At 40.7% G+C, this 25,820-nt stretch overlaps 1 protein-coding gene across 6 annotated transcripts in view; it reads left to right on the plus strand.

Annotated features, from left to right (window-relative positions):
• Positions 1 to 25,820, plus strand: part of LOC140467039 (semaphorin-3A-like) — a 436,589-nt gene that overhangs the window by 53,218 nt on the left and 357,551 nt on the right. For 3 of the 6 annotated variants that reach the window (XM_072563099.1, XM_072563098.1, XM_072563096.1), the window contains one exon: positions 8,838 to 8,902. The exons of the other annotated variants lie outside the window; for them this stretch is intronic. The gene's annotated coding sequence lies outside the window, so the exon portion shown is untranslated. The remainder of the gene's footprint in view (positions 1 to 8,837; positions 8,903 to 25,820) is intronic. 6 annotated transcript variants of the gene reach the window in all.

Raw genomic sequence — 25,820 nt, forward strand, 5'->3', positions numbered from 1 at the left:
TAACCCTTGATCCCCTTGATACTCAAGAATCTAAAGTTACTCAACGACCTGGTCTCCACAGCCTTCTGTGGCAATTAATTTCATGGATTCACTACTCTCTGGCTGAAGAAGTTTCTCTTTACATCCGTTATAAAAGGCTTTCCCTTTACTCTAAGGCTATGAACTCAGGTCCTAGTCTCTCCTACCAATGGAAACATTTTCCCAACATCCACTGTGTCCAGGTCATTCAGTATTCTGTAAGATTCAATAACATCCCCCCTCATACTTCTAAACTCCATCAAGTGTAAACTCAGAGTTCTCAAACGTTCCTAATATGTTAAACTTTTTATTCCTGGGACCATTCTCGTGAATCTCTTCTGAACACACGCCAGGGCCCATACATCCTTGCTGAGATATGGGGTCCAAAACTGCACACAATACTCCAAATGTGGTCTGACCAGAACCTTTATAGAGTATCAGAAATACATCCCTGCTTTTATATTCTGATGAATAACACCAGCCCTTCATCAACCAGACTTACAGCAGAGCAATAGCTGAATACATTTTGTCTATTTCCCAAGAATATCTAGACAGTTCTGCAGGATTTTGTTTCAAATGCAGATGAACTAGTTTTATATAGACACTTATGTCTGTGGAAAATCGAAGCGCTCTAGGTTTTACCCCCAATTAGTAAATATAGGAGGACCAATTTTGCCAGACCAAGGACCGGTTCCCTCTGGGACACCTTGGTCCACTCCTCCTTCACTCCCAACTCCCACTCACAACCCGACAACAACTACTTCTGCAACTGCTGAAGGTGTTCCCTCCCTCCTCAGTATTCAAGGGCCCAAACACACCTTCCAGGTGAAGCAGCACTTTACCTGCACTCCCCACAATCCAGTTGACTGCATTCACTGCTCACAATGTGGTCTCCGCTACGAAGGAATGACAAAACAAGGCTGGGTGAACACTTTGCAGGACACCTATGTTCTGTCCGCTGAAATGATCCTGAGCTTCCAGTTGCCTGCCACTTGAACAGCCCACCCTGTCCCCTGGCCAACATCTATCTCAGGCTCACTGCAGTGCCCCGGCGAAGCTCAGTGCAAGCTGGAAGAACGGCATCTCATTTTCTGCTCGAGAACTCTACAGCCTTCAGGACTCAGTTCTGAGTTCAACAATTTTGGGGCCTGAGAAACTTTGTCCATGTCCTTATCCCAACCCTTACACAACAGGTCTTGTTATCACATGGTCTGCTCCACTAACAACCCATTGTCAGCCACTAATGGTACCCATTAGCTGCTATTCATTCCCCCAGGATAACCTTTACCCAATCCTTTGCCTGTCCACTGTGTTTCTCTCAATTTGGGTGCTACATCCAAATATTGTTTACTTTCTCTCCCTCCCCCATTCCATCTCCTGTGTAAATATCAAACTTTTCCTAGCTATCAACAGTCCTGAAGAAAGGTCACTGGACCTCAAATGTTAACTCTGATTTCACTCCACAGATGCCAGACCTGCTGAGTTTTCCAGCAATTTTGGATTCTGTCTCTAATTTCCAGATCCTCAGTTCTTTTTTGTGTGTGATGGAATACTCCCCACTTACCTGAATGGGTGCAGCTCCAACAACCATTCAGGACAAAGCAGCCCATTTGACTAACATCACATCCACAAGCATCCACTCCCTCCACCACCAATGCTCAGTAGCAGCAGTGTGTACCATGTACAAGATGCACTGCAGAAATTCATCAAAGATCCTCAGACAGCACCTTCCAAACCTCTTGATCATTTCCATCTAGAAGGACAAGGGCAGCAGATACATGGGAACACCACCACCTGCATGCTCTCCTGCAAGCCACTCACCACCCTGACTTGGAAATATATCACCATTTCTTCAGTGTCACTGGGTCTCCCTCCTTTGCAGCATTATGGGTCTATGTGCAGCAGTTGGACTGCAGTGGTTCAAGAAGGCAGCTCACCACCACCTTCTCAAGGGCAACAAGCATTGGGCAACAAATGCTGGTCCAGCCAGTGACATCCACATCCCACAAAATGAATAAAAATCAACCCTTGTCTATTTTTGTTGAAGACTATTCCCCTGATGTTGATTATGTTTTGATTTCTCCGTTAACTCCAGAACCACGAGAATAATTCAAATCTTCGTGTTCCATTTACTTCTGAATATCTGATCCCAAGTAATTTCTTAAAAGCAAAGGATGCAGATCCTGGAATCCTGAAATAGAAATGTATAAAAACCACTAGGATTTAGCAACAACAAAAAGACATTGATTAGGCCACTTTTGGAATACTGCGCGCAATTCTGTTCTTCTTCCTATCGGAAAGATGTTGTGAAACTTGAAAGGGTTCAGAAAAGATTCACAAGGATGTTGCCAGAGTTGGAAGATTTGAGCTATAGGGAGAGGTTGAATAAGCTAGGGCTGTTTCCCTGGAGTGTTGGAGGCTGAGGGATGACCTTATAGACGCTCATAAAATCATGAGGGGCATGGATAGAATAAATAGACAAAGTTGCTTCCCTGGGGTGGGGAGTCCAGAATTAGAAGGCATAGATTTAGGGTGAGAGGGGAAAGAAATAAAAGAAACCTATGGGACAACTTTTTCACACAGAGGGTGGTACATGTATGGAATGAGCTGCCAGAGGAAGTGGTGGAGGCTGGTACAATTACAGCATTTAAAAGGCATCTGGATGAGTATATGAATAGGAAGGGTTTGGAGGGATACGGGCCGGGCGCTGGCAGGTGGGGCTAGATTGGGTTGGGATATCTGGTTGACATGGACGAGTTGGACCGAAGGGTCTGTTTCTGTGCTGTACATCTCTATGACTCTATGTTAAACTAACCTAGGTATTACACAGTAGCATTACAAAACAAAGTATAATATTCAGAACAATGTATAAACTGAGGGTTTTTTTGTACGCTAGACTCGGGAAAATTTGATTTTAGTTCATTTTAAGAGTTTTTCTTATGAGCTTGGTTAAGAGGGGGTCTGGAAGCCTATTTGTTTGCATGCATTTTTAATGTGGTTTTGTAGATCTTAAAGTGAAGGGTTTGTGTTTAGAGGTTTAGCATATTAAAGATATGTAGGAGAAAAATTGTACTGTTGCCCAGCGACAATTCCAAGGCCACACAGAGACAGAAAATCCAGAAGGAAGTCAGTCAGTCAGTCAGTGCGGGTATGCACCAGAGTGTAGAGGTACGCATGTTTAACTCTCAAAGAAGAAGTGTTACAAGATTTCTGTAAACTAGAACTCCTGTATTTGCTCAAAAGTTAAAGTTGGAATGAGTCTAGTTTGCAGTTTGTTTTCGGTGTCTGCGGGAGAGATACCACCTGAAGGAAAATCATATCCAGCAAACACACAGAAATTCACTGGTAAGAGCCCGATTGTACCTATGCCAGGCAGAGCAATAGATCTTGGTACGGCGGTAATGGGTGTTTATAAGGGTATTGCTGGGATAAAAGGCATATTGTAAGTTTGAATAATTTTCTGATGTTTATAATGAAATCTTTCTAATCATTTTGCTAATTGCAATATAGCTCAAGTTTTTCTCATTTAATAAGCATTTGTGCTTTGTTTCAGAAATACACTGGCAGACACATGTGAACATGTTTAATAACTGACATCCATATCTAAAACAAATCAAAGTTAGGGCCTATCAAACCAAGTTTCACTCTGTATTCTGACTTGTCCAATATTATCATCATCATAAGAATAACAAATCAGACAGAACCTGTATTTAGAGAAGAAGCAGATAGGTGAATGTTACAGCTCCTTCTTCAAAATGGGATTTTGAGTTTTGTATTTTGTCCATTGCCTGCATATGCTTTCACACTCAACGTCTGTTTGCAACATTTCCTGTCTTTTTATTTAAACTAGCCAGATGATTAGAAGAGAGCTCGCACAACTATATTATATTCGCTTTCCCAGCTCTTTACATTTTCGGTATTTGCCTGAATTGAATTCAGATCTAGCAGTATATTAGGAAACTGACATCATTTTAAAGAGTCTCGTATTTCACGCATCAACTTTTAAAATCTGTATTTTAGCACAGATTTGCCAACATATTATTTATTAATTATGGTTTAGTTGCAGAATCATTTCAGGGCAGGTTAAAATTTATAAACTGGTGATGCTCGAGTTATAATCCATAATAATGCAATTGTAATATTCTTTTAAAATGCATTTCCTGTAAAGTAATGTTGTTATGACTCTGCCAGGATCCAAATAAAGAGCTAGAGCCAAGATTTGTCAGGTATATTTGTGTTTAAAGCAGGGTTCAATTTCCCTTTTGGTAGACTATTTATTTCACTAAATGAAAAGAGAAGACTATTTTTACTGGGCTCTTTTAAAGTCAGGTTAAAGTGGTGCTGAAAAAGCACAGGTCAAGCAGTATCCAAGGAGCAGGAAAATTGACGTTTCGGGCAAAAGCCCTTCATCAGGAATGAAGGCAGGGAGCAGCTGGAGCGGAGAGATAAATGGGAAGGGGGTGGGGTTCAGTGGTGTGAACAAGCATAAATTTCCAGCTGTAGTTCTATTTAGGAATTTCACATTTGGATGAGAGGACATCTGGGGCAACATGGTGGCTCAGTGGTTAGCACTGCTGCCTCACGGCAGAAGGGAGCTGAGTTCAATTCCAGCCTCGGGCGACAGTCTGTGCGAAGTTTGCACATTCTCTCTGTGTCTGCATGGGTTTGCTCCGGGTGCTCTGGTTTCCTTCCACAGTCCAAACACATGCAGGTTAGGTGAATTGACCATGCTAAATTGCCCATAGTCTTCAGGGATGTGCAGGTTGGGTGCGTTTGTCAGGGGTAAGTGTGGAGTAATGGGGTGCTCTTTGGAGAGTCGGTGTGGATTTGTTGGGCTGGAAGGCCTGTTTCCACACTGGAGGGATTCTATGACTTGACGTTCAAATTCTGTCAAGTAATGTTCATTATGTAATGGTGTTGTAAGTTCACATGACCCAAAGCAAAGTTGCAGCGAGATTTAAATATAGAGGACCCCCTGAGCTTGTGTAGATCACGTAACTGTATCTACAAGTCAAAGGTTATTGGTAAAATGAACTCAGATTATTGCAAAGACAGAGCAAATTCCACTCCAGAGATTTGGTCCAGATTAACATTGTCAGTAATAAGAGGGAGTGCTGCAATATTAGAGCTCAGACAACTGTGTGTAAGAGATTGCACAACCAGTATTGGAAGAAGGGAAGGTGGTGTCCTGGACAAGATTGAACCCTCAGTCAAGAGTGTGTTGCTGGAAAAGCACAGCAGGTCAGGAAGCATCTGAGAAGCAGGAGAATCGACATTTCGGGCATAAGCCCTTCATCAGGAATTTTTGAAGATTTTGCAAGATTGAACCCTCAGACAATACAATTCGAACACATAACTTATGCATAGGAATGTGCAGTGTGCAAACTGGTCTGTGTATTTCCTTTGTCAGCAGAGGCTGCATTGTTATTGAATCTGAATAAGTCTCGATACAATGTTGGAGCGCAGGTTCATAGTTCCTTGAAAGTGGAGTCGAATGTAGATGGGATAGTGAGGATATTTGGTATGCTTGTCTTTACTGGTCAGTGCATTGAGTACAGCAGTTGGGAGCAGTTTTGCGGCTCTATAGGACTTTGGTTAGGCCACTATTGGAATACTTAGATTAGATTAGATTACTTAGTGTGGAAACAGGCCCTTCGACCCAACAAGTCGACACCGACCCGCCAAAGCGCAACCCACCCAGACCCAATCCCCTACATTTACCCCTTCACCTAACATTACGGGCAATTTAGCATGGCCAATTCACCTAACCTGCACATTTTTGGACTGTGGGAGGAACCTGGAGCACCCGGAGGAAACCCATGCAGACACTGAGAAAACGTGCAAACTCCACACAGTCAGTCGCCTGAGGTGGGAAATGAACCCAGGTCTCTGGCGCTGTGAGGCAGCAGTGCTAACCACTGTGCCACCATGTGCAATCCTTGTCTCCCTCCCACAGGAAGGATGGTGTGAAACTTGAAATAGTTCAGAAAAGATTTACAAGGATGTTGCCAGGGTTGGAGGATTTGAGCTATAAGGAGAGGCTGAATAGGCTCGGGCTATTTTCCCTGGAGTTTCGGAGGCTGAGGGGTGACCTTATAACGGTTTATAAAATCCTGAAGAACATGAATAGGATAAATAGACAAGGTCTTTTCCCTATGGTGGGGGAGTCCAAAACTAGAGGTCATAGGTTTAAGGTGTTAGAGGAAAAAGATATAAAAGGGACCTAAGTGGCAACTTTTTCCTGTTGAGGGTGGTACGTGTATGGAATGAGCTGCCAGAGGAAATGGTGGAGACTGGTACAAGTACAGCATTTAAAAGGCATTTAGATGGGTATATGAACAGGAAGGGTTTAGAGGGATATGGGCCAAGTACTGGCAAATGGGACTAGATTACTTTTAGGATATTTGGTCGGCATGAATGAGTTGGATCAAAGGGTCTGTTTCCATGCTGTACATCTCTATGACTCTATAAATATCTTAGCCTGAATAAGTCAATCTCTCCCTAGCTGAGAGGAGGTCACTGCCTTCTAATTAATTTCATACCAGTGTAGTTCAAATGAGGATCTTAAATGAGCTGTGAAAGAAAGATTGGAATTTATAAAGCACCAGACACCTCCTGGAGATCTCAAAGCAGTTTGCAGCTAATGAGCATTCAGAAGAGTATTTGACAGGATTAGGTCATATCATTTGATTACCAAGAGCATTACACCTTCCTCACCTTATTATAATCTCACCTTGAAAATATGTAATCCTAACTCTATCATAAATATTAGCAAAACCTGCTCCCTAGGCAGATATCTCTCATCTTGCTGCAAATGAATACATGAGGAAATAAATCAAGTGACGTTGCTTACCAGCATCGATGTCTCTTGAGATAACCATAAAGACTTGAAGTTGCCCATCAAATAATCACAGGCTTGTGAGCACAAGGGCCTGTTTCTGTCCTGTACTGCTCTTTGCTCTTTGATTTCTGATATAGCTCTTTTTCATTTCCTACTTGAACTGGGTCTGGGTCGAACGTTGCCAGACTGTATTAGGAAAGCTCCAAACCTGCTTTGTGTGTACTTCTCAGACTCATGATAACTGTGTGGCTTCAGGCTCTTTATCAGGATGCTTTCACCAAATATTGAATGGCATTCTCTGATATCAACATTTCCATGAAAACATTCAAGTATAGTCTAAAAACATTTATATTTCAGCACCTCCAAACAATCAGCAGAATTTAATAATACGGCGCACCCATAAAACAGTGTTCTCAGAACATTTGAGGGAGACTAAATAATTTGCCATCTTTCTGCTATTTCTGGCACTGGAATCCTTTTCTCTCTCTCAAAGCTTTAGATTCCAGTGTCAAAGAGGAAGAACACAGCAAACCAGGCATCAGGACTCAGTCCTGAGGAAGGGTTACACCTGAAGCATCGACTTCTCCACCTCATGATGCTGCCTGGTTTTGTCATGTTCTTCCAGCCTCCTGCCTGTCTATTTTGGATTCCAGCATCTGCAGTAATTTTGTCTCTAACCAAGAGACACAAACCAGCATTTCAATCTGTTTGAAGAGTTAATCCAATTTACTCCTATTAACAAACTAATTAATGATTACAAACTATTAACTAATTTTGAAAAAACAAAGCCAGAGCACCCTTTATTTTTGCAATTTGAGGTTGTAGGAATCCAGGAGTTGCCTAATGAAAGTCTGTTGCATATTCAGTTTCAGGGCAATAATGACATGTTCTAATAATTTCACATGAAAAGAAAGTTGCCCTGGTTTCTGAACATGAATATACCAGAGTACTGAGTCATAATGGAGGTATTGTAGTGACAATTATAATTTCCAACAACTCTTACTGAATCTCACCAATGTTTTGCTGTTCCAAATTGGTGCATGTACTGGGTTGATGAAGTTTAAACTACTGTCCAAGTTAATCTGGTCTACTCATTACTGGACCACAATACCTTTCTCATTTGTTTTCACAACAGACAAGTCAGATATGAGTTACTGAAGTATGTCACCATATAATGACAAATATGTATGATTATAGGGTGTATTGTAAAGAATGTGCTTTTTTATAAACCACATGAGTTTTAGAGAAGATTTGAGGAAACGTTTTTCACTCAGAGGGTGGAGGGAATCTGGAATGCACTGTCTGGGAGGGGAGTTGAGACTGAAAACCTCAAGACCTTTAAAAACGTTCTTCAATGAGCACGTGAAATGTCATAACATCATCAACTGACCAAGTTCTGGGAGGTGAAATTAGTGTAGATTAAGTGCAAACTCAATGGGCCAAAGGCTCTCAGCTATACTTTATGATTCTATGATTCTTTTAGTCTAAAGAAAGAGAAAGCAAACATTTGTGAAGAAGGTGTCAGCCTACTATTAATTACTTAATTTATTTATTTGAAGATTATTTACCCCTCAGTACTTTGAAATAAATAAATTGATGGAATTCAAATCTGTTTTTTGGCTAAATTTCTGTGAAGGATGTGTGATAACAATCTCTTAGAACAGGAGAATAGTACCCAAATATGTTATTATAAAAATAAACTTACTGGATCTCCTCTGTCGAGCCTCAGCTGAAAATCAACAGCCCGACCGAATGACAGTGTCAGAGTCGGACCTGTATATTGATGAAGGGCAGTCACTGACTCAGGCTGAGTAATCACAGCAGGAACCAAAACCCACATTGCGCTAGAATTGATACCCTCTATCTGTGAAACCATAGGGAAGGTTTCCTCTGTAGATAGAGCCTTTTTCATGTCATACTGTTATATGTGCTAATGACAAAATACACATCTGGCTGAAACTTTTTGCATTGCCCTCAGGACAATTCAGAGGAACACCAAGTTAAGGGGAAATCCAAAATACGGGAGGAAACATTAGTTGGTTGGTAAGTGGACTCTGATTGTTAAACATGTTACTGTGGAGAATTCACCAGCTAATGACTGACAGTTAGTTACCAGGCTTTGTTTAAATTTTAAATTAGGCAGATCAACTTTGACGGGTTAGAGCATTGACCTGAGAAATGAACCAGTGAGTGAAAATCACCTATTCTGTTGATATGAAACAAGTGCAGTATGTGTACATGTTTTGTCTGTCTGTAAACAACAGAGCCCTGTGTATTAATATATGTAGGTTCCAGTGCATGCACATGTACCACACTGTGAACCCAACTGACAATCCTAAATTGGATGTCAACTTAATTCATCATATGCTCAGATTATACAGCAAACACTATTCAAAAACTTTGCAAGTGTGCTGACTGGGTATGATCATGACTTGCTTGTTAAGAACAGTAAAATGGACACACTGTTTGAAATCAGCTGCCAGTCTTTAGGACATGCAGCCTACGTACTTGGCATCACACCAGCATTGAAATTCATATATCACATCTCTGATTCGTGATTGGTAGAGTGTCTTTTGGTTTGACAGCAGTATCTGGTTAGTGGTGAACATCACAGGATTGCATTTATGTAGTGACCTAAGGATTGGTTATTGTTGCAACATTTGCAGAAGGTACAACATACATTCAAGATAAATAAGATCAGGGACTGACCTGACCCTGTGAACTAAAATACAGTCAAATGGAGTCCAGCTATTGGTCAGGTGTTAGCTTCAGCTTCTGAAATTAAATATTCTGAATTTATATAGTGCCTTTCAGGACCACACAAAATGTTTTGCTGCTATTAATTACAAAAGTAATTGCATAATGAAATTACGTGTAGGGAGCAAGGACATGACTAGCTCTTACAAAGCACTTTTAGGGATCAGTTAATGTTGATGTAGGGTTGGGTGATAAATATCAACCAGTGTAATGGGTGGTTAGGGTGTGGATAGTTGGGGGTGGGGGGCGGTAGAGGACTCCCATGCTCTGTTTTGAATGATCAGCTATCAGATTTGGGTCTGCAAGTGTCAATATTGCTAAGTCTTATAATCAACACCCACAATGATGATGTCATAGACTTGTGGACAGAGCAGATTAGGAGGGAGACCGAGCATCCCCTCCCCTCCCCTCCCCTCCCCTCCCCTCCCCTCCTCCTCCTCCAAGTGTCAATGTATTTTCCAATCAACCTGTTCCGAGATGTTTGACACACCTCTCAAAAAAGGTGGGGTTTAAACCCAGGCCGCCAGGCTCCAAGCTGGAGACTCTCCTTCTGCACCTTCCCTTGAAGTCACTATAACAATGACTATCATACCACTGTAAACTGGAACTCGTTGCTAATTTGTAATAAGTGATATATTGCCATCTACAAAAGATAGTCTATATTGACAAGGACGTTGTCTTCCTCTCCCATCCTGGACTAAGCAGGACCCTGTCAGTTTGCTACATTTAAAGAGGATGGTGATAGCAAACTTCAGCTCCTTCATTGCAGAGGTACACTGGCTATCTCTGCCCATACAACTGCACCATGTGATTAAATACATCTACCTGAAAAAATCTTAATTTAGCATTGCGTTTGATGACAATTCAACTCTCTCAGCTTTGTCCTGAAGTGTACTTGAGACCAGATTGAAAATGTAAGCCCATAGTCTCCTGACTCAATGTGTTACCCATTGAGCCACAGAATTTTTAATTAATATTAATGATAAAAAATACAAAGTAGTATCTGGATTTCGTTTGGCCAATAGAGGTCAGATGAGAGAAAATGTTCAAATTAGATAATAGCTTTTTATTAATAACAGAATTATGGGGTCATTAACCACACAGAAAGCTCTCCATGAAGCAACTCAGTCAGGCCCATTGCTCAACCCATTCCCCCAAGTCCAGCAAATTTATTTTGTGGAATTATTGATGGTTCAGCCTCTACCACTCTCACGGCCAGTGAGTATCATTAATTTTCTCAACCATCTCCCTATTCAGTAATTAGTGTTACTGACCTGGTCTTGATGAATTGACTCCTGTTGTGGTGAGACAACAATTGTCTCAAACATCTATATTTGACTGACTCCATGATCCAGAGGGAAAACGTGAAGTGGCAATGGGATAAAGAATGAAGTGCATGACAACATGATCCAGGATTTCTGTGGTAAACAATTTTGTAACCGGTTTTTGAGCTAAAAGGTCCTCCTCCCTCCCAAGACAAACATAATCTTTTTCGATGCTTATTCAACATCATCAATAACAAATTCGCTTTTTGAGCTTGATCATAAATGTTATGACTTTTTTTAGAAGGTTAATTGACTGTAGAATCAATTAAACTGAATAAAGCAGGAAGAATTATCTGAAGCTTCCATCTGTTACTGATCAGTTGTTACCATTTTTTTTAAACCTTGTGGGTAATATTATGTGGTTTGATGTTATATTCAATGGCTGCATGGCTCAGAGACTGAAAGCCTGTGCTATAAATGTGTCTGAACGTCTGTCCAGCAAATATTTGTGGCACAATTCTCCCCTACCACAAGATCCAAATTTGCTCAGCAAACGGTGGAAAGTGTGAAAAATCAAAGGAGATCCAGCTATCAGCTCACGACATGGGGTTTGGTCGACAATTTATTTTTATATTTTTATTTTATTTTAATATACAAGAAATATTTTTAGCATGGAACAAGGGAACGGCTTTGACTTCTGAAAGGACAGTGGAACGTACTGTTAATTTGAGATGTTTGAACTTATTTAGTTGTGTAACCCCACAATTGGGTATAATCTGTGCTCAACTTCATAAGAGAGTTGTGTTAAATATTTTAAAGCATTGTTTCTCCAGCGAAACATTACCAGTATTGATGGGCAGCAACTTGTCAGAGCATTGTAGCCCTTTCTGATGAAGGGCCCCCGCCTGAAACATCGATTTTCCTGCTCCTCGGATGCTGCCTGACCTGCTGTGCTTTTCCAGCAAGACACTCTCAACTCTGATCTCCCACAGCTGCAGTCCTCACTATCTCCGTTGTAGACTATGGGCCAAGTGTGGGTAAATGAGTTTAGTGTAGTTTGGCGTTTGATTGGTTGGCTTAAACATGGTGGCCTGAAGGGTCTGTTTCAATGCTATATGACACTATGAATCTATGACATCGGCAGGATTTTCATTATCAGAGGCCTCTGCCACATCAACATCCCCAGTATAGAGACACTGGCTGTGGTCAACAGCTGGGGTCGGCAGGCTACACTATCCATATTCACTACACGAGACTTCCATACCAAGTTCAATACTTCAAATGTTATTATGGCAAATTGGATTACCTGGAGGGGCAGAGGAAATATTTCAAAAATGATCTCAAAACTTCGCTCAAAAATGCAGCATCCTCACCAACTCATAGGAATTTCATACCCTGGACCAGAAGGATTGGAAAAGACGCAGCTGTGAAGGTTCCAATCATCTTGAAGGTCTCTGACATGCCCAAGGAGTGGCCATGTGTAAGAAGTGAGCAGAGTGTCCAAAAACCAGACCATGTAACCTGCCCACAGCCTCCCAACTCCCAGCCTCTGAAACCACACCTTCACTCCAAGCTCGCAAATATAGGTTATTAACCAGAAGATATTACTGGATGTTCCGTCACATAAGGATGAAGGTGTTTATACCAATGAAACTATGTTTCCTTAAAATGAAACACCACCATTTTGAAATAATGGGATATGTTGTAAACCAATAAACATTTAAACAAAATGCTACAAGTTTGGTTCGAGTGTTAAAAATCACAGGGATTCTCTCACGTGAAATTGTCCCTCAGGAAGTGAAGAGAAACTGTTCATAAACTGCTGTGAATGGTTTTTGATTCATCTGAGTGGCTTGCTTGGCCTTTTCTGAGGACAGATAAAAGGTGAAGAATTAAAATTTGTTGTGGGTTTCAAGTCACTCATAAGCCAGATGTGGTAAAGATGACAGATTTCTTTCACAAAGGATATTAGCGAATCAGATAGGACTTTTCCAGCAATCACCAATAGTTGTCATGGTCACCATTACTGAGATTAGCTTTTTGTTCCAGATTTATTTAATCAGTAATCTCAATTCCCCAGTCATTGTGATGGGATTTGAATTCATGTCTTTTTGTACAGGCATCTCTAGTTAAGTAATTACTATGCAATGTATCAGCAAATTATGTCCATGACAGAACCAATACAGCATTGGAAGGTATTGAACCTGTAGAATTGAAGAACAATAAAGGAAAAAGACCTTGTTAGGAGTTATGTTCAAATCTCCTAGCAGTAGTCAGGATGTGAAACCCAAATATTAATAGGAGATAGAAAAGGCAGGAAAGAAAGGCACTATTACAATAAAAATTTGGGACATAAATATGCAGATGAACTGGAAAGCGAAGGTTGGTGGCAGATCCCAAGAAAAGGAATTTGTGGAATATATATGAGATGTCCTTTTGTAGTTGCTTGTGGCAGAGTCCACCTGGAAACAGGCAATTCTGGATCTGGTGCTTTCTAATAAGACAGACTTGATTAGAGAGCTTAAGGTGAAGGAACCCCGTGGGATCAGTGATCATAATATGATAGAAATCACCCGCAGTCTGGGAGGGAGAAGCTAAAATCAGATGTAATGGCATTTCAATTGAGTAAAAGTAACTATAAAGACATGAGGGAGGAGCTGGCCAGAGTTGATAGGAAGGAGCAGCAATGGGGGTAATTCAGGAGGCATGGCAGAAATTCATTCAGTGGAAGCAGAAACATATCAAGGGGAGGACAAGGCTGACCAGGGATGTTAGGGACAGCGAAAAATAAATCAAAAGAGAAAAAAACACAATGTGGTGAAGTTTCGGGATAGCCTTTATAAACCAGAGGAGGATAACTAAAATACAATAAGGCAGCAGTAGATGAAATATGAGAGTAAAATAGCTGGTAATCTAGTGAGGATTGCAAAAGTTTTTTTTTTACATAGATGAAAGTAAGAGAGAGACAAGGATTGACACTGGACCATTAGAAAATGAGGCTGGAGAAATAGCAAGGGGAACAAAGAGATGCAGAGGAACTGAATAGGTACTTTGCATCAATCTTCACAGGGGAAGATACCAGCAGCATACCAGAACTTTGTGAACCGGGGGCAGAGGTGAGTGTAGTGGTCATCTATAAGGAGTAGATGCTGGGGAAGCTGAAGGATCTGAAGGTGGATTAATCATCCGGATCATAGAAGCTCTCCAGTGTCAGACTAGTCCATTCAGACCATCAAATCCAGGATTAGTGGTGCTGGAAAAGCACAGCAGTTCAGGCAGCATCCGAGGAGCAGTACTGCTGTGCTCTTCCAGCACCACTAATCCAGAATCTGGTTTCCAGCATCTGCAGTCATTGTTTTTACCTAGACCATCAAATCCACACAGACCCTCTGAAGTGAATCCCACCCAGACCCATCCTACTCTATCCCTATAACCCCGCATTTTGCATGGTCAATCCACCTAGCCTGCACATCCTTGGGCATGGTGGGGCAATTTAGCATGGCTAATCTACACTGACCTCCACATCTTTAGACTGTAGGAGGAAACTGGAGCACCCAAAAGCAATCCACGCAGACAGGGGGAGAATGTGTCTGTGAGGAGTTTGCACAGTCACCTGAGGATGGAATCAAACTCAGGCCCCTGGCGCTATGAGACAGAAATGCTCACCACCAAGTCAGATGGACTACACCCCAGAGCTCTGAAGAAGATAGCTGAGGAGATAGTGGAGGCATTGGTGGTGATCTTTCAGGAATCACCGGAGTCAGGTAGGGTGGCAGAAAACTGGAAAATGGCTAATATAACAGTCCAGTTAAAGAAGGGAGGGAAGCAGATGACCGGAAACATTAGATCATTGTTAAGAGTTTGGATCCATTATTAAGGATGAGATAGTGGCAAATACTTGAAGTACATGATAAATTAGGGCGGAGTCAGCACAGCTTTGTCAAGGGTAGATCATGCCTGACAAATCTGTTAAAATTGTTTGAGGAGGTAACGAGCACATTAGCCAAAGGAGAGCCTTTGTTGAAGTGCCACACAGGAGGCTGCAAAATAAGACAAGAGCTCATGGTGTTTGAGACAAAGTACCGGCATGGAGAGAGGATTTGTTGCCTGACAGAAGAGGATAAAGGGATCTTTTTTCAGGATGGCAGCTAGTGACTAGCAGAATTCTTCAGGGGTCCATTTGGGACCACAACTATTCACTTTATACAATTATGATCTGGATGAAGAAACTGAGGGCATTCTTACTAAGTTTGCAGATGACACAAAAATAGATGGAGGGACAGGTAGTGTTGATGAAGCTGGGCGTCTGCAGAAGGACTTGGATGGGCTAGGACAGTGAGCGAAAAAATGGCAGATGGAATACAGTGTAGGAAGATGAGGTTGCGTGTTTTGGTAGGAAGAATAGAAATGTAGACTATTTCTAAAGAGGGAAATGCTTTGGAAATCTGAAGGACAAAGGAATCTGGGAGTCCTTGTTCAGGATTCTCTGGAAGTTAACATGCAGGTTCAGTTGGTAGTTAGGAAGGCAAATGCAATGTTAGCAATTTTCTTTTAAGAGGACTAGAATACAAGAGCAGAGATGTACAGCTGAGGCTGTACAAGGCTCCAGTCAGACCACATTTAGAATATTTTGAGAAGTTTTGAGCCCTCTATCGAAGGATGGATGTACTGGCATTGGGAGGATTGGGTCCAGAGGAGATTCACAAGAATGATCCCAGGGATGAAGAGCTTGTCATATGAGAAGCAGTTGAGGACCTCTGTGTCTCTACTTGATGGAGTTTAGAAGGATGAGGGGAAACCTGAAATAGTGAGAGGCCTGGATGATGAGATGATGTTTCCAATTGTAGGAGAGACAATGACCTGAGAGCATATCCTCAGAGTGAAGGGATGACCCTTTGGAACTGAGCTGGGGAGGAATTTCTTCAGCCAGAGCATGGTGAATCTGTGGATCTCATTACTACAGAAGGCTGTAGAGATCAAGTCATTGAGTGCATTTAAGGCACAGATAATACGTTCTTGAGAAGAAAGGATATTAAGGGTTACCGGGAGAAGGCAGGAGAAAGAGATTGAGAAACATATTAACCATGATCAACTGGCAAGCAGACTTGGTGAGCTGAATGACCTAATTCTGCTCCAATATCTTATGGAGTTGTGAACATGCTTTTAGTAAGTTTGACACATGATCTCGAGCCAAAGTTGCCATTGCCCTGTTGAAGGCAAAACTACACTAAAAACATGGCTTCAAAACATTTGAAACATACTTTATTTGAAAAATTACCCATTGGTTACAGGACTAATTGGGTGGAAAACATTGTAAATCAAGCATTGCAAAGGATTGGAAATCCTCTTGGACATAAATCACAAAAGTTTTAGCTCGAAATGCTATTCAACCCAGAGAGCATATAACCACAAGAAAAAAATTGAACCATTCTGCATGCTAAGTATCCAGGATATTTCATCTTAAATAATGATGCTGCCATTTATGATTTTATAACACAAACATTAAAATCTCAACTGTTGTTTGAGAAGGTGAGAGATGCATCAGATGCAATACAGCCTCCTCCACTCTCCATGTTATGTGATATTGAAGTACACTCTCTAACTTGGGATAACACCAGTCCGGTGCCAATATTAAGTTGTCATGGTCCATATTTCTTGGCACTCATGCCAACTGGCCTTAGATAGACAAACTAGTGCCTTTGTTTATTGAGAAACTCAATAAGGCTGGCAACATTTGTGGAGAGAAATTGAAATAATATTTCAAGTCCACTCTGACCCTTCTTCAAAATCTTTATTTATACAACACCATTAACACAACACAGGAGAAGTTGCATGCTCATCAGCAGAAACTGCATGCAGTAGACAGAACTGAATGATTCCACAAGCAAACAATCAAACCAAATCTCTGCATCAACTCTTCAACAAGATGGAATGTAATTGGCTTGCTGTGTCATCCAATGTCATTACCACGGAATAGTGTAGGTTAGATGGGCTTCTGATTGGTTCCACAGGTCAGCGTAACTTCAAGGGCCTGTATTGCGCTGTAATGCTCTATGTTCTATCACAGAATTCCCTACCATCAATATACTATGATTTGGAGATGCTGCTGTTGGACTGGGGTGCACAAAGTTAAAAATTACACACAACACTAGGTTATAGTCCAACAGGTTTATTTGGAAGCACATATCATGCTATCTAACCAGTCTTCCAGTTCTTCTTCAGGGTCAAGTTTCTTAGCCATTTCTGTTAGTTCACAACTAATGGAAATGGCTAAGAATCCACAACTAACATTATTTTTCTAAGAGCTGGAGTCTTTGGGCCAGCTCTCACAATGTCAGTAATCATTTCAAGAATATAACTAAACACTGTAAGGAGATCCTTCTGTAATGTATTGGTAGGGTATTGTGAAGTTTTCAATAACCCTCTTCAGATTTGTTGTATAAATTGAAAATGTCATGACTTGAAGTCATGCTGACATGCATTCAGTTAATTTTCATAAATCATGTACAGTTTGAGATGTGCACTGAAAATTTAATTAAAAGTCAATCATTTGCAAAAACATATTGGTCCAGATGCCACAAATGTTATTGTTTCAGTCCCACTGATTACTTCTTAGATTCTCTACATGCTGTAGCTATTACATGTCACAATGCCATGGTCTATGGAACAATCACACAAATGGAATGTCAACATGACAGGAGACATTCTCTGTAATTTACCTTTCATTCACGTTGGCACTCAGGAATTGTGTACATTACAGGAATTAATCTCCATCTGCATTCAGTGACCACCTGCTTGAACCACAGGTGAAAGAGAACAATTGGAACCTGTGTTGGTGAATGATAAAGTGCTGTACTTTACCTTAGTCATAGGAAAAGGCATCTCATTAATGTGTCAAAGGGCATGGTATCAAAGTTAAGGATAATTGGGAAAATATAAGCATTTATATTCACCTGCCCTCACATTTGGTACTTCAGTTACTTTTTGCATTTATGATGTATACTTCTACCAAAGAAATAATTTGGTCAAGGATTTATCTACTGTAGTTAGAATCAACAAATGTTTCACAACCAGCTAACTGTGAAAAAAATATCAATATTGGTATTAAAATGCAAATCACTTGGAAAAATAAATCTGAACATCAAAAAAGAAAGAAATTCTCACATTTACTCAGGGACTTTCTCAATCTCAGACCATTCAGAGCTACTTTATAGACAATATAATTCTTTCAAAATGTAGCTAATGTTGGAAACTTGGTAATAGACAGGCAAGTTGTGTACACAAAGATCCACAAACAGCCAAATGCTAATGCACAAATAATATGTTTGTGTTCTTGGATTAGGGATAAATTATTGACCAACACACTGTGGGTATCAATCCTACACTGCAAAATCATACACAGGATAGTTTAACCCTACTTTCCCCCCTCCCATTATCTTCAAGCTCCTCTTTATCTTCTATTCTAACTCCCCTACCCCTACTCATCTTTGAGCCTACAAAACAAACTGCACTATAATCGTGATATGGTTAACAATCCCTTATTGGTCTATAAGGCATCATTCTCTATTTATACAGAATCCACCATTTGGAAAAGGACAGAGAGGATGTTTCCCCCAGTGAGAGGATCTAGACCTAAAGGACTTAGGCTTTGAATAAAAACCTATCATTTATGACCGAGGTGTGGAAGGATGTCTTCACTCAGACGATGGTGAAATTTTAGAATTCTCTAATGCAGAAGTCTGTGGAAGCTCAGTCATTGAGTAATCAATACAGCGATGAGTAGAATTCTGGTTATTAATGACATCAAGGGTTATGGGGACAGCATGGGAAAATGTGGTGAAGCACGTTTGAGGGTTCTGCTTGATGTTCCTATTCAGGGACCTGTTCTTCCTGGCCTTTAGCCCAAAGTTGTGTAAAAAGCTAACCTCAGATTGGTTCCTTGGACAGGTAATGCCACTGGAAGGCATCAGGAATGAGCCACAGGGGTTGAGTGAAATGTTTTTGAACTGGTTGCATTGGTCTCATTAGGTCAACAGCCTAAACACCTGCCGTATAGTGACCAAGAGAATGTGTGAAAATGTTAACAATCATTAACCAATAATAATAGGATGATTTGAAAGTATCAGGCTAACCTATTGAAAGGAACAGGCAAATGCTCATGGTACACTTTGTTCAAACTGAGCTATTCACCTCTTTAAAAATCTTCCTATTACAGTTTTTCTACTGATTGCAACTCTGAAATTTTCAGCAAAATTGAAGAACAAATAAAATAGCTTTCATCCACTGAGGACATTTTGTCCAGAGAGATAGTTATGGATCTTTCAATGAATGGACATATAAATACAAAGTTAGTGGCCCTGGTATATTTGAAGGGGGCCACAGATTGAAAACTGAAATCATTTTCTGTCTGTTTGTTGTATCCCTGTTTGAGAAGGGGTGCCCTGGAATCTGAGAAGAGCTCAGAGGGAGACAGTGGCTAAAAAAATGGTTGAGAATCACTGGATCTGGTTTGATCAGTCATTATGGCCCAGGTAGATTTGTGCTGCTTCTGGGATTTGAAATCTGTGAATTCTGACCACCATGAAACCGGTGTGGTGGGAGTTGGGTGTTGGTTGTGATGGAAGTTGGGTGTTTAGGAGTTGGGTATGTTGGCGTGTGGGTGTGGGTCATGTGGGAGTTGGGTATGTTGGTGTGTGGGAGTTGGGTGTTTAGGAGTTGGGTATGTTGGTGTGTGGGAATTGGGTGTTTAGGAGTTGGGTATGTTGGCGTATGGGTGTGGGTCGTGTGGGAGTTGGCTGTTTAGGAGTTGGGTATGTTGGTGTGTGGGAGTTGGGTGTTTAGGAGTGGGGTATGTTGGCGTGTGGTGTGGGTCGTGTGGGAGTTGGCTGTTTAGGAGTTTGGTATGTTGGTGTGTGGGAGTTGGCTGTTTAGGAGTTTGGTATGTTGGTGTGTGGGAGTTGGGTGTTTAGGAGTTGGGTATGTTGGTGTGTAGGAGTTGGGTGTTTAGGAGTTAGGTATGTTAGCGTGTGGGTGCGGGTTGTGTGGGAGTTGGGTGTCTAGCCACATTTGAGGCTGCTCTACGCAATGAGACTGCCCCTACTCTGAATCTGCTTCATTTCTGTCACTACCTTATCTCAGAGTGACTGCTGTCTGACCCACAGGCATCAATTAAACTTTTTATTTACATTTAAAGGAACAGAACATCAATCCTATGTCTTCAAAAAAGCTCTTCCATTCCTCTTTTCTCAGAGTCTGAACAGCAATTGACAGTTGATGTCAGAATTACATCATTATGAACAAATTCACTTCCATTACTTTTTAACTTTTTTCAAAATTGTTTCAGCAATTAGGGAATATTGTGACTCTGATAACAAACTGTGGCTTGTGAATTGAAAGGCATTTTTAGTCTTGACCAAGTATGAATAATTTTAATGCAGAGCTACTTCACGTAATAATTCAACTAGTTCAGTGCAACGTTATTCTCCTTGAGGTCAAAATGAACAACTCAAACACAATGAGATATTGTTCAACTTTACTTTGAATAAACCTCAAAACTGTGTCAAAGGGAATTGTTGAATTTCTGATGAAATAAACAGCTTTCTGTTTCTATTATTTGTTTGAAGTGAGGTTCGTGAACTGAACTGGTTTATGTATCTCACATTGAATAACATGCAATTGCTGGTTTCTGCAGCTTTAATGGGGGATGTTGGTCCAGTTCACGGTCACTCCACAAAGAGCTGAGAATAATTGACACTGAACCAGACTATGGTGTAGTTTTGGAGGTCTTGCAGTTATAAAGATGAAAAATCACAGAAAAAGGCTCTTCAGCCCATTGAGTCTGTACTAGACAAAAACAGCCACCTGACTATTTTAATCCCCATGTTCCAGGCCTTGGCCCATTTGTTCACTTGCCTTGTGAGTGTACATCTCAATATTACCAGTGCAAGAAGGCTTTCTGCCTCTACCATGGTTACAAACAACGAGTTTCAGATTTCTACCATCCTATAGATGAAAGCATTTTCCTCAAATCCCCAATAATCCTCCTACCCCTTCCCTTCAATCTACACCCCCGGTCACAGATTCCCCCCTCCCTTCAATCTATGCCCTCAGTCACAGATTCCCCCCTCCCTTCAACCTACGCCCCCGGTCACAGATTCCTCCTCCCTTCAATCTATTTCCCCAGTCACAGATTCCCCCCTCCCTTCAATCTATGCCCTCAGTCACAGATTCCCCCCTCCCTTCAACCTACGCCCCCAGTCACAGATTCCCCCTCCCTTCAATCTATTTCCCCAGTCACAGATTACCCTACCAAAGAGAAAAGTTTATTTCTGTCAACCCAATCTATGCCCCTCATCATTTTATAGATCTCAATCATGTTCCTTCTCAATCTCCTTTGTTCTGAGGAAAACAACCCAATCTGTGCAATTTCTCTTCAACACTGAAACTCTCTAGCCCAGGCAACATCCAGATAAATCTCCTCCTCCCCTCTCCCAGTGCTATCACATCTTTCCTGTGATGTGGATTCCAGAACGGCACATAATGCTCTCACTGTGGCCTAACCAATGTTGTTTACAGTTCCCGCATCACCTCCCTGTTCTTAAACTCTATGCCTCAACTAATAAAGGCAAGTATTCCATATGCCTCCTTAGCCACTTAATCCACCTGTCCTGATAGTTTAAGCAATGGGTGGATATTAACACCAAGATCCCTCTGATTCTTGCTACTTCCGAGAGTCCTACTGAAGAATAATGTATAACTCTTAAAGAGAGCGAAGGGAGGTAATGAGAAGAAAGTAGTATATCTGCCTGACCCCAGAAGCCCAGAATGCCAGAGGGAGAAATGTGCTGACATTCTAAAGGTTATAACAGTGAGTGTGCTTCTATTTTGACACATTCTCTATGGTAGGTGCACAGGGGGCCTCAGCAAAAATAATGTTGATTGCCATCACTCAAAGCCCTCAGTGCTATTGATGTCTAGCACAATATTTGTGGTGTCATTGTGAAAAGATGTCCTCTGTTCTTAGAATCACTGAATGTCACACAACATTGAATAGGCCTTTCAATCCCATTGCACTAATCTCATTTATTTCCACTTGGTCCGTCACCTACTATTCCCTAGCATTGTAAGTATTCATCCAGATGTTTCTTAAATGTTACAAGAATACTTGCCTCCCCCATCCTCTCAGACAGCACATTCCATATCTCTAGCACCCTCTGGGTGAAATTATGTTTCCTCAGATCTGCTCTGAACTATTTGCTCCTCACCTTAAAGTTAAGCCCTCTAGTTTTAGACACATCAGCCATGAGGAAAGAGATTCTCATGATCAATTCTGTCTGCCCCACTCAGAATTTTGTGTATTTCAATCATTAGTGTTAGCGTCCATTGCTCCAAAGTAAACAAACCTGGCCTATCCAGTATCTCCTCATCACTGAGACTTTCATCCAAGACAATATCCTGATGAATCTCCTCTGCACCCTCTCCAGTGCAATCCGATAGCATGGTAACCAGAACTGCATGCAGCATTCCATCTGGAACCTAACCAACGTTTTATAAAATTTCCACATGACTTCCTTGCTCCTATACTCTCTGTCCCAGGTAATGAAGACAAATGCCCTATATCCCTCCTTCACCACCCTGTTTGCCTGTGCTGACACCTTCAGGAATCTACGGTCTCAAACACCAAGATCCCTTTGTTCCTCAGTACTCCATGAGGACCTATCATTCATCGTGGGTATCCTTCCCTTATTAGACCTCCCAAAATGCACCACCTTGCACTTACCAGGATTAAATTCCATCTTCCATTGCTCTGAGACCATCCTCCATAAACATCAATTTTCAAGTAATCGGCAACTTATGAATTATAATGTTTACATTCACATCCAAGTCATTAATGTACATAAACAGCAAGGGCCCCAGGACTGGTCACAGAATTCCAGTTACAAAAGCAAACATCCACAGCAATGTGGTTGACACTCAACTGCCCTTTTGCAGTTATGGATGGGCAATACATGCTGATCCAGCCTGAGACACTCACATTACCAAACTAAAAAAAACTTCAATATGTAATCATCTCTCCCCCGCCTTCTCAACAAACTGGTGCTAATCCCAAAGGATTTAAAAAACTGAGTGTGATATTAGTAATGATGTGTAAAGGGATAATGCATTCATCTAAAATTCCTCCATCTGCTATTTTAACAAAGGCACTCAACCATTCATATGCCTTTGTGCACTATTCAGGAATCTATCTATAAAGATTAAGTTTATGTATCATAATGGAGATACCCATTGTATAGAGATGGCCCAGCAGAGTTATTTTATTTCAAAGTGACTAACATGTTTGTTAAAATGACAAACAGGTGAATTTTATTTGAATGTGCTATCATGTTACTGCTATGACTCAACATGCTTTCAATCTGTAAGCATTTAGTTCATTGCTGGTGACCTGAGATTGCTTGTTGTTTGGTGGTGTTGGTCTGTCACACTGTACTTATCACCAACTATTAACAGATTAAATATGATGTAACTCTAAGTGGTATTAAGGTTATAAGCAAATACCTGCATGCTATTGAATGTTCCTGTGTTTGACCCGTTGATGTTTAATGTAGAAAGGTTCTGAAGTATGAACAAGATTTGGTGAAATAATTCGCTGCAGAATTCTGCTCAAAATTATTCACCATTGACTTTTATTAATTAAAAACATTGTTTCAATATTTGATTTTGTCATAGAAAATATTATTTAAATGAGATCTTAATATTAATGCAGCAGTTCAATTTTGTGCTTAAGGTCCGGTTTACAGCAAATACTTGATTTGGTAATATCACTATTGATTCCTGACTTAAATGACATTTATACAGTGGCATGAATATTGAGTTGGGCTGTCTTAAAAGCAGATTAAAAACTGAATATAAGATTTATACGCATCTGGCTAAAGCCTGTTGTCATAATGATAATAAACATTACAACCTGTGGCTGGTAACACTGAGGACCAGGAGACAATAATTAGAGCAATTTCAGAAAATGTCAGCATTTTCAGGCAAGTGAGCCCCAGATAAAGAGGATTGGATCACTTGACGAGTGAAATGTTACCAAAAGGTGAATGCAGTAATAGTCAATTTGCCAATGGGTTTCACAACCTGGAAACTGACAGCTCTGCAGTACCTTACACAGAAATAAAGTTACAAGGACAAACCAACAAGGTTTTAGTCCCAAACTCAAACATAAAGTGGTATGGAGGACAATTAGTGGAGATCCAAGGATATCTAATTGATGATGTGAATACTATCTATGAGGATTGACTGGACAAAAGTCAGTTTTGGATGTGATTTCAAGCAGAAAGACACTTTATGTAAAAGTGTTAAGAAATGGCTCATCAATGTAGCAAAAGGTGCTCTTTTGAAGTTTGCATCCATGGAGCTGTGGTATTATTTCACACATGTGCCTCGTGTTAAATCGTACACCAATAGTGTCCCACTCATTGTCACTTTTAAGCCCAGCCTTCCAGAATCTTCCATCTTTAAAAATCAGTCAACCAGTTACAGCTCAGTACACACAACAGTTAAACTGAAAATTGGAAACAGAATTTTCACGTCCTTTCAGCTTGTATTCATTGTTCTGAAGCTGATTCATCAATTTTGCAATTACATGAGATATATTGTGATAAATGAGCTTTTTACAAGTTAAATCTTTGCATTGTACACAATACTTGGCCCTCATTCAGACTTCACTTCAGATCATAGATGACTCACAAGAGCCTCCAAAATGTTCTGACGATGGAATGGGAAGTTTAATTATTTGGAAAACCAGATGACAAGCAGACCATCACTCGATCCATCACTTTATTAACATTTGTGCTTGATCTCAAAACTGCAAATTGAAGTCCAATGAATGAAAACAACCCCAGCAATACACAATATGGATGATCACGTTTGTTCAAACAGTATTGGGAACGTCAAGTTTAATGCAACTATGTCAAATTTGTGCTGAAGATTGGCTCTGAACAGTGGAAAATTAAGGCATTATGGGTTGTTTGAAAGTCCATCACTATAATTGTGCTTTGTTTTTCATTATAAAGTTCAGCTGAACATAATCTTGGGAATGGTTTCCCTTATTAGGCATTATCCTTGCCTTTGGCAAATGATGTTTTGCTGAACCTTGTCTATGGAAAGAAACATTTTGTTGTTCAATGTGAGAAAAAGCTGTACATCATGCCCATCTATCAAATGATTGCAGCATCTTGCATATTTGATGCACAGCAGAACAGTGTGTATTATTAGCAAGATGTACAATAACATCTCATCAAGGCTTCTTTGACAGCACCTTTTAAACCCATGGCTTCCACCATCTGGAAGGAAGAAAGCAGCAGATATATAGGAACACCATCCCCTCTAGGCTACTCACCATTCTGACTTGAAGATACTTCTAAAATTGGTCATTGTAATGTAAAATAGTATGTCACTTAATGTGCACACAACAAACTCCTACATGTGCTCCTTAAAACCATCTCAGACAGTTGATGGAGCCTTGATTAACATTTCATTCAAAGTTGGCATCTCCAGAAATGCGAAACTGCTTCACTTGAGCTGGTCTTTACTTTTGTGTTCAAGCCCCAAAGTAAAACTGGAGTTCTTGATTTCTGACAGTTGAACATGGTACCAACTGAGCAATGGCTGGAACACGCAGGTCAACGTAGAAAATAGATTAGTACAGCACAGGCCTTTTGGCCCTTCATGTTGTGCCGGTCTTTTACCCTTATCTAAAATCAGACTAACCTACGTACCCTTCATTGTTCTATCTTCCATGTGCCTATCCAAGAGGTGCTTAAATGTCAAATGTGGTACCAGAGGAAATACCAGGGCAAAGAAAGAAAGATTTATTTAAGAGGAAGATAAAAGTGTCAGATGGTGAAAAATAAAAACACCTTACATTCAAATTTTAGCAT

The sequence above is a fragment of the Chiloscyllium punctatum genome, chromosome 44, assembly GCF_047496795.1.
Source record: "Chiloscyllium punctatum isolate Juve2018m chromosome 44, sChiPun1.3, whole genome shotgun sequence".
Lineage (NCBI taxonomy): Eukaryota > Metazoa > Chordata > Chondrichthyes > Orectolobiformes > Hemiscylliidae > Chiloscyllium > Chiloscyllium punctatum.